Source organism: Camelus ferus, chromosome 28 (assembly GCF_009834535.1).
Source record: "Camelus ferus isolate YT-003-E chromosome 28, BCGSAC_Cfer_1.0, whole genome shotgun sequence".
NCBI lineage: Eukaryota > Metazoa > Chordata > Mammalia > Artiodactyla > Camelidae > Camelus > Camelus ferus.
In genome coordinates, this window is record NC_045723.1 from 3540768 (window position 1) to 3550757 (window position 9990).

The window sequence follows — 9990 nt, forward strand, 5'->3', positions numbered from 1 at the left end:
CAGCGGCGCAGGCCTCACACATGAGAAGGGGCAGGGTACGAAGGGGAGCAAGGAGGGAACCTCGGGGAACAGAGGAAGGGGCTGTTGTGTCTTGAGGGAGAGCAATTTTCTTAAGCTAACTAGAGAATCTTTTCAGCTGACATCTCGCCCACAGCTGTCCACACTCTCAGCCACTAAATTAATGGGTCACAAGGTTCTGTCCCCACAAAGGACCTTCCGATCCAGCTGTCAGGAAGGAGGAAACCTGAAGCCTTGAGACAGGAAGGCTTCATGGAGGTGGAGACAATATGGTCCTGGAAGAATGGGCAGGCTTTTCTGAGAGAACAAGGTAGTCAGTGGGAAGGGACGGGCTTTAGGGAACATGGAGCTGGTGTTCCGAGCAGTGACGATACCCACAGGAGGAGGGTGATTAGGTGGGTGGCCCCAGCCTGTGAGGGTCTGGAATGCCAAAGTTACTGTCAGAACACTTACGGTTGTTACGGTGTGGAACTCTTTAACATAGAACCATCTTAACTAAAAGGAATTTATTGGTTCCCATAACTGAAAAGGTGACTTGGCTGGATCCAGGGACTCAAACAATGACGTGAAGACATGATTTCTCTCTGTCTCTCTGCTCTGCTTGTGGGCTCATGCAGTCTCTTCTCAAAGGTGGTGAAGATGGCCCCCAGCCCCAGGATCACACTAACTTCTTATTTAAGGACCGGATAAGTCTCTTTTGCCCAACTGAGATCACACCCCTTTCCCTAAACTGTAGCCAAGGACTTGGAGCTTTACCCTACAGCCCAGGATGAGGAGGGCTGGATTCAGAGCTGGTGCCGCCAGTGTTGGTTGGGATGTATGAGCACAAGGGTGAGGCCTACACTGAGCTTCTTGCTGGCCTGAGCCTCCAACATGGAGATGAGATGCCCGTAATGTCCCCTCAGCCTTCCTTCCAGTGCTGATGGGACATGAGGCCACTGACCAGCTCTGCTGTCTTGCAGAAGTACTGTGTGTCCTATCTTTGAACAGGGCTGGGCCTGAAATCGGACTTGCCTGCTTTGAAACAAGCAAACTGGGCCTTGATTCCACAGGCCCTGTCCTCGGGGATTGTCACTTCGCCTTCTCTCTTACACTTGCCCCTTTCTCCCAGCTCCATTCCAGGGCCCACCCAGCTTCTGACTTTCCCAACTTTGTTGTTTTGTACTCTGAGCTCAGTACTTTGCCTGAGTAGTGCTTGGCACTCCTGAAGACACAGCTTGCATGCATCCTGGTGGTTTTGGGGAACCGCCCACCTAATCCCAGTCCCACCCCTACATCACCCTCCTGAAGTCAGCCCAATGGGATGGGGAGGGAGCGGGCAGCAGCAGACGAGCAGAAGGCAGGGGGCTGATGCCACGTGCTACCATTTGGATACATTTTTGCATTAATTCCTCAGAACTCCTGAAATATCTTCTGATCTTGGAGCAGATACCTTCTTTAACACATGTTCAATATCTAACATATGTCCCTGTGGTGGGTTTCCTTTCCCCAACCTTCAACCTACGTACTTCAGAAAGATGTTAAGAAATTGGAGAGGGTCCAGGTAAGCATTCTAAGTGGATGAAGGTTGGAAGAAAAGTAAACAGTTCTAGAGAAAAGGATGGAGTAACAATCTGAAATTTGTCAGGAGACAGTTACCAAGATGTGTGACCTTTAAAGGCACTTCTCATGGGAGGGTGTAGCTCAAGTGGTAGAGTGTTTCTTAGCATCCACAAGGTCCTGGGTTCAATCCCCAGTACCTCTTCTAAATAAATAAATAAGTAAACCTAATTACTCCCCGCCAAAAAAAAAAAAAAAATTTGTAAAAGGCACTTCTCTTGGGACTCAGTTTCCTCATCTGTAAATGAGGGCTGAACTGGATGACTATAAAGTTCCTGCCATCCCTAATCTACAACTTCCTGTGAGGTTGGTGCCACCCTCCATTAAGTGGGATCAAGAAGGAATGACTCAATTTATTTTAAGCCTTTACAAAACAACTTCATTTTGAAAAACTTTATACTTGCTGAAAAGTTGCAAGAATGGGACAATGAATTCCCATATACCTTTTAGCTAGATTTACCAATTATTAACATTCTGGTCACATTTATTTTTATTAAGATAGAATTCACGTACCATGAAATGCACCCTTGGGAAGTATAATTCGGTGGCTTCTTTTGTATATATATAGTTTTTCTTATTGAAGTATAGTCAGTTTACAGTGTTGTGTCAGTTGCTGGTGCACAGCACTTCAGGCATACATGAACATACAAATATTCATTCTCATATTTTCATATTCTTTTTCACCATAAGTTACTACAAGATGTTAAATATAGTTCCCTGTGCTATACAGCACGAACTTGTTGTTTATCTTAATAATTCAGTGCTTTTTATGTTCACAAGGCTGTGTAACCATCACCACTAATTCCAGGACATTTTTATCATCCCCAAAGGAAACCTGTACCCATTGGCCCCATTCCTGTCCCCGGCCCAGCCCCTTACAACCACTAATCTACTTTCTGTCTCAACAGATTTAGCTGTTCTGGACATTTCATGTAAATGGACCATGTGGCCTTTCCTGTCTGGCTTCTGGCACTTAGCAAATGTTTTCAGGGCTCAACCATGTTGTAGCATGTGTCAGCCCTTCATTGATTTTTATGGCTCATACTCTACCATAGTTGTACACCACATTTTGTTTATCCATTCATCAGGTGACAGACATTTGGGTTGTTCCTGCTCTTTGGCTATTGTCACTAATGCTTCGACAAACATTTCTGTACAAGTCTTTGTGTGAACGTATGTTTTCGGTCCTCCTGGGTAATGTCTAAGAGTGGAATTGCTGGGTCATGGTGGCTGTGTTTAATAGTCTGAGGAACTGCCAGACTGTTTTCCAAAGTAGCTGCCTCATTTTATGTTCCTATCAGCAATGCATGAGGTTTCCAATTTCTCCACATTCTCACCAACATTCGCTATTTTTCCTCTTCATGTTGAAACCTCTTTTCTGATCTTACGTAAGGGTATATTTAGTGAGTACGCTTTTAGTTGCAAAGTGACTGAACACTCAAATTGGTCATGCAAGAAAGGAATTTACTGGCTGGGTACCAGCAAAGGCAAGCAATGCAGTGAATTCAGGGGCTCCAGAGGTGCTCTCTGGACCTTGTCACTCTCACTCCCAGAAGCTGGCTCCATTTCCCAGCCAGGCTTTTCCCTAATGGTGACACAAGGGTTACTTAGCTCCAGGCTTTCCTCAGAGCATAAGTTCAACCAAAAACAAAGCAAGCTCTACTTCCTTGCAGTTTACAAGTATCCCAGGGTTCACTCTAATTTGACCAACTTGGGACTGGCCTTGTTCCCAAATAAGTCCCAGCGGCCAGGAAGTTTGAGTGCCCTGACTGGCTTGGTCTGGGGTCACTTGTCAACCCCTGATGCTGGGAATAGAGTCACACGGGTGAAAGGAAGGAGAGGTGGTCCCATGAAAAGGAAATAAAAGTATTTTTACTAAAGGAAGGGGGAATAGAGGCTGAGCAGCTGAGACACAGTGTCGCCCAGAATTGGAGAGGACGCCGGGCCTGTGGGGCCGCCCCGTGTTCTGAGCCTTCCCTTCCCCCGCAGAGTCACGCTGCCCCCGTTGCTGCTCCTGACAGAGTCTTATCTGGAGCCCCATTAGCACACTCGTGACATGACCTCGTCATTGTTTCCAAGTCTGTCTCCTGAAGTTATTGTTTTCATTTGTATTTGTCTACCCAGCTGATCTCCGGAGTGTCTCTCTTAGATCTCAGCTGGTGAGGGAAGGAAATAAGGTAGTTACCCAAATAATGAAAGGTCGTTCTAGAGACACTCCAAAAAAATGCAGTGGGAATTACAAGATGGGCAAGACTGAAGGGGTCAGGAAAGCTGTTCTAAGGTCTTTTTGAGGGTCTGAGAAATAAAGGAGGGGCCGACAGAGGCCAAAACATCCCCTTCATTATTGGCAGAGAGGCTGGGCTGGAGGACAGTTTAGGTCTGTTAGCTAAGTAGACTGCTGACGTAAATCCCATAATGAGGCCGACTAACCCATCCAGTTGTGCTAGACCAGAGAGAGCCTCCCCGGACCCTTGACCTCTGACGGGTTGAGCCCACCTCAGCAAGAGCCGTGGGATTCTGTACCCTGCAGGCAGCTCACTCCCAAGAGGAAGGATGGGTGGAGCTGGCCTATGCATGACCAGAACAGTCATCTTGTATGTTCCCTGAGGCAAAGCAAATAAAAGGGGAGAGAGGGGACAGGAGTATCACCCCTAGTGGGGCTCCTTGCACAGGGAAGAAAATAGGTAAGGTTTGCAAAGGTGGAAATGGCCTTATGGAAGGTGGCATTTAAGATGGGTCTACCTAGGTCCTAAGCAGGAGGGACTGAAGGAAGAGGCTTCAGGCCAACAGTCTTAGATGCAGTTTCTCATCACCAGTTGCCCCACAGTCCTGATGACTGCCCCGCTGGCCTCCTGGCCCGGGCTGCTCTACTACTTCTAGAGCCTGGAACTTGAGTCCTGACTTGCTTGTACGTGGTCAGGCATCTCTGTACCTGAAGATCTTCTCCCAGCTGTAGCTGAGCTGGTTCCTCTGCCCCTCCCACACTGCACTGAGCGGTCCGCTTCCAGGACTGTTGTGAACGAGGCCAGGCTGAAGTAACCTGCACTGAGCCAGAAAGGCACTGAACGCAGGGAAGGCAGGCAGCATGAGGAGTCACGGGTCCCACTTCACCCTCAGGGCTCCAGGCCGTCCACTGTCCAGTAGAGAAAATGGGGGCAGTTCTCACTTGTGTAAGTCAGGCAAGGAAGCCTTGCTCCAGAGGCAAGGCTGGTGGAGTCTGCCTGAACAGCATTCTCACCAGGGATTTCCATCTGGTTCTGGGAAGAGGTGACCTGTCTTTGGCCTTGCAGTTCCACGTACAGCCCCATCCTTGATGGAAAAAACATGCTCTTGTGAATTGTTTTTAGGTTATGAATTAGGGACAAATTGCCTGCTATGAAGAGATTCCACATACTGATGAGTAAGTGGAAGACACTGTAAACACTTTCCATTAATAATAGATGAATAGAGCTTTGGGTGACATACCCTTCTGAAGTGAAGAGAAGGCAATTACTGTTATCTTTTGGCCTGACAGTTGGAGCCCAGGGGTTGCATCAAACTCAAGCAAATTACTTTCCAAGTACTTGGGGAAAGGGACTAAGGCATAGGCGTCAAAATTAACCCTAATTCACTCAGAGGGAGTCCATTTAACCCTCTGGGGAACGCCTGTTCTCAGGTGGATGCCAGAGGAATGATTTCTACACATGCCACCGCTAAGCCGATAAATAGGTGCTTCCTAACTCTCTGCCAGATCCCCAAACTGGGAGAGATGCTGTCCAGTCCAGGACCTGGGACCTGCTGGCCATAAGGAAGGGCAGAACAGGGCAAGGGCATCAGCTAAGGGACACCAGAGAAGGACGGCTGGGAAGTGCAGTGCAGTGTCCCTTACACTTCGGAGGCAGAGAGACAGCCATGACCTAACTCCCAATACCAGCTCCCTGCATGGGCATACTCTCCATGACAGAGCCTGATGCAGGTTGGGTCCCCTGGGCAGCAGACTTTGGGATGGAGATTAGCATGTGGTATTGGGGATGCTCTCAGGTTCAACACCTACAGAGGAAGGGAAGGAAGCGGCCTTGGTCAGAGGGAGAAGGTGGGGTGCCAAGTAGTCTCGACAGAGGCCTCAGGTGACCCCACAGAGAGTTGTGTTTTGGTTTGTTTGGTTTTTTTTTTTTTTTTTTTTTTTTTTTTTTTGCGGAGGCACTGGGGATTGAACCCAGGACCTTAGGCATGCTAAGCATGCACTCTGCCACTGAGCTATTTCCCTCCTCCCTCTACAGAGAGTTCTGAAGCTAGGATGACCTTTTGAGTTGTCCTGAGTTGGGGGAGAAGGGACCAGGCCTTTACACCCCAGCTTCAACCAGTCCCTGGATGCCTGCTGTCCCCAGAGGGGAGGGTGCAAGTTTGGGTGAGGAAGCTCTCTTCACCTGGGGGCAGTTCCTGAAGAGGGCGGATTACTGAGGGCTGTTAGCCAGCAATACTCCCAGCAGCTAGGGCAGAGGCCCTGCAGTCGTGAAGGTCCGCCTGGGTGGCCTGTTGTGGTGTGTATTACTCTTTATGCCACCCAGATCCACTTCCTCGTATAAGTTCTGGGAGCAGCTCTACTTTTTCCTGGGGAAACTGATGGTTAATGGGACAAACCCCAGCCCCCATCACTGCAGCTGATCTTGAGGCCCCAACTGATGCTCATCATCTCCCTCCTTACTCTTGATTCTTCTCACCCTCAGGAAGCACCCCTGCTGAGCCCCTGGTCGCCAAGCCCTTTTTAGGTCATGGCTGCTGCACTTGTCTGTTTACCATCAAAACTGAGCAAGAGTGTAAAAAAGAGACACCCAGTTGGATCGTCTGCTTGCCAAACATCATCCTTTTTGCTCCCATTGTGTAACTAGAGTCCTGGTTCCTCCTGATGATCAGGGTCAATTACGGCTGCCAGGATGGTGACTCCTGCTTCTTGTCCTGCTAGTCCCTGGGCATAAGAAGCTCAAAGTGCCTGGTGGCAAGTGTGAATTAGAGTTCAGCGGGACTTTTGCTATAACCCCCTGCTGGAAATATGTTCTCTTTGAGAATCAGGACCTCAAAACCCTCAAAGCTCAGAGTTGTGGTGACAGAAATACCCCAATGGAGTTAATGGTAAGTGGAGCCACTCCTTCCTGCACGCCTTGGTTCCTGCACCTATCTGTCCTTCCTATTGGGACACAGCACCATATTGATTGTTGATAAGAGTGTATGTAAACTGTGTCCTTAGTTGGTAGCATATCTGTGCTGGCACCTCAGCTGTGCCTTCACAGGCGTCTCCTCTCTGCTCAAGCTGGTGTCTTCTGGATGGTACAGAATGTGGCAGGGCCAGTGGCTCCCATGGTCATGTGCCACTGTCATGCCTCCTTTGCTATGCAAGGGGTCCTTTGGTCAGCTTCGACATTATATGAGACCCTGTGTCAGACATTCAGTAAGCACTCAAGAAAGTGGTGCTGGCTGAGGCCCTATAGACAAAAAAGGCAAACCATACCCAGCACGCAGCAATTCCAATCAAAATAAATTGTTGCCATTTCCAGGATGGAAGGCATCCAATGTAGGCAACTTGTCATCAAGTGGCTGGCTGATCTCTATGAGGAATTCTGCCATTTGGGGGGCTCAGCATTTAATTCACGGCTGGCAGACTGGGCGTTCAGCAGCGGCAGTAGCTACATCAGCCCTTGTGATCGGGAGCCTGTGCTCTTGGGTCCACGTAGTGTTCTCATCCCTGCCACGGTGGCTGCTCCATTCACTGCCAGTGCCGAGGTGGCTGATAGCATCTGGCTGACACCAGCTGGCGAGTCACTGTCTCTGCTTGGTTGTTTAGTGCCTCTTTCATCGTAGATGCTCTCTGGTGGGCATCTGCATACCTTTTGCCCATAGACAAGATTTAGAAATTTTGTCCTTGATCTTCTTTCTACTCCTGGGCCCTTCTTTCTCTCTCAACCAGCCAAGCCATCTGCTAGTGCCATGAGCCCATATACAGTCCAACCTTGGCTACAAAGCGAATGCCCAGGTGCACCACTGAGAGGGTTTATTCATTAGGAGAATTTCCCTTGCCACTGTCTTTCAAGATTACCCTAGGGTGAGGTGATAGTGTAGCCACAGTTCATTTTCAGCTTGCACCCACATACCACTCTGACTTATAAGCAAATCAAACTGTTTTTTTCCCTCCTTTATCAGCTGGTCATAAGGGGACTCCACCTTCTATGCAGCCTTGGGTGTGAGCTGAGGGAGAGGCATCCGTGCACAAACAGCAGGTGACAAAGATATGTAGGCCATCTGTTCGTGTGGCTTACTGTGCCCCTGGCACATCCCAATTCTGGATGTACCCCTTCTGTCTTACTATGGATCATGGCTGGGCCTATTCAACTTTGTTGTGGGTCTAACAGGCAGAACACAACTTATATAACATGCGTTCATGATGAAGAATTTTGAATCAACTTAAATGTATACAGAGGGAATAAACTTTTTCAACATTGTTCTGGGGATACAAAAGCAAAACAAAGTTTGATAATGGACTGAAGAGAGGTTAGGCCAGAGAGTACTATTAAGGTCTGAACTACAAAGTGGTAGAGAGAATGGTGTAGAAGAAATGGATTTTTAAAATTCTAAAGAATTGATAGGTACAGAAATGGATACAGCAAGCAGGTTTATGCCATCCTTTCAAAATCAAAACCATAGCTGTAAAAGGAAGGAGAAGGAGGTGGTATCTGGAAAGAGGAAAAGTTAAGTCTCTGTTTTTCCAAAGCTATTTTGAAGATGAACTTAATTGTTTTATGTACCAAGGGGAAAGAGGCAAAAAAGATGGGAAAAACAGCCAGATTAGAGGGGCTCAGCTGGCGTTCCTGAGAATTCATTTTGTTAAGCAGAATAAAACAAAACAAACAGAAAGTGAAACAAAAAAGAAACAAGAAGAAATGCTAAGCTCCTTTTAATCAAAGGAAGGACAGTAGGAAAATTCAACCTCTCCCCTCATACTCCCTTCCAGCCATCCCACCATCATTGTGAAAACCCTGGCTCAACAAAGCATCAAACACTATTTTCTGTTATATACCCAATTCTCCTTACCCACTTTCAAGGGAAAATAAACGTCAGTACCAATCCTCAGAGTAAAATCAGACCGTCTGGACAGATCGAAATTTCAGCTCCCAGTAGAGTCTGTTTTTTTTTGGGGGGGGGGGGGGGAGAAACATCTTTTATTAAGAACATCTAAAATTGCTCAAAGAGGTGCATTAAAAGTAAAATTTCTAAATGCACTGCCTTGGCACGCACAGTCCCTTTCACATCGACTTCCTTTTACAGTATTTTGTTTGTCAATCGGGTGCTTAAAAATGTAAGGGAACAATTTCGTGTAACGTTTCCCTATTGGACATCCCGCATTTTCGTTTTAATGAGGTTGGGTACAGAATAGTAATTTAATGCCCTTTCAAGATCATTTACGCAGGTTCATGGATGGTGCAAAACTGTTTACCTTCTCACGCTGCCACCTTTGGGTCAAAGAAGAGAGAGGGACAGCTACTTCTCGACAGGGGCATCTGCTCCAAGCAATTCCATTCTGCTGCCCTTTTACCAAAGGGCTACCGCATTTCCAGACTGCGACGGGTCACCTGCCCACGCAGCTCTCTGGAAAGTGTCCTGGGCTCTAAGGATGTCACACCTGCCCACTCTTGCGTCGCGGGTTCGCAGACAGAAGGCAAGTGTTCAGGCTCCGACCCTCGGAGGCGGTCTCGGCGTCCCGGGAGCTTCGGGGAGAGCCACCCGGGGAGGCCGAGGGAGCTTTTGATGGCAGCTGCCACCAGGCCTCAGCAGGGTCTCCATTCCCCAAAGGCGTCTACACCGTTCTACCCCTGGCCCCCCAAACTGCACACACGCAGCGCCCCGCAGAGGCAATACCGAGACCCCATCCCACCCTAGGCTCAAATTATTGAACGAGGCGACGGCCGCCGGGCTCTCGGAACAATTGTGCGAGCACCGCGCAGGAGTCTAACAGGTACCTGGCCGCGCCCCCTCGCGGGGCGGGGTCGGGTGGCCGGAAGATGGCGGCGGCGGCGGGGTCTGACGGTCAGTCTTCGAGGCGCCCTTGACTAACTCTCGCCGCCGCGCCACCTAGCTTGCTAGCAAGGGGTCCCGGCGCGCCGCGCTAAGGGGCGGGGAGGGGCGGTGACTAGCACTTGACGCCGCCAATCAGCACCGGGAGTCATGGCCGCGCCCAGTCAGGGCCGGGCGGCGGGACCGGGGTAGGTTGCAGGCTGGCAGCGTGTGTGGCGAACGCGGGGCGCTCGGACCTCGCCGCCACCTCACCGCTTCCCGCCAGCTCTGCACCACGACTCCTGGCGCCGGTTTGAAGACGTCAAGGAGGACAGGCGACCGACAGGGCTG

At 49.2% G+C, this 9990-nt stretch overlaps 1 long non-coding RNA gene across 1 annotated transcript; it reads right to left on the reverse strand.

Annotated features, from left to right (window-relative positions):
* Nucleotides 1-3471: 3471 nt before the first annotated feature.
* On the reverse strand, nucleotides 3472-9623 carry LOC116660347. Its single transcript, XR_004315784.1, has 3 exons — nucleotides 9083-9623; nucleotides 8680-8769; nucleotides 3472-4926 (listed from the first exon to the last, which is right to left on the reverse strand). It is a non-coding gene; the product is annotated as an uncharacterized LOC116660347 (long non-coding RNA).
* Between the last annotated feature and the right edge of the window lie 367 nt (nucleotides 9624-9990).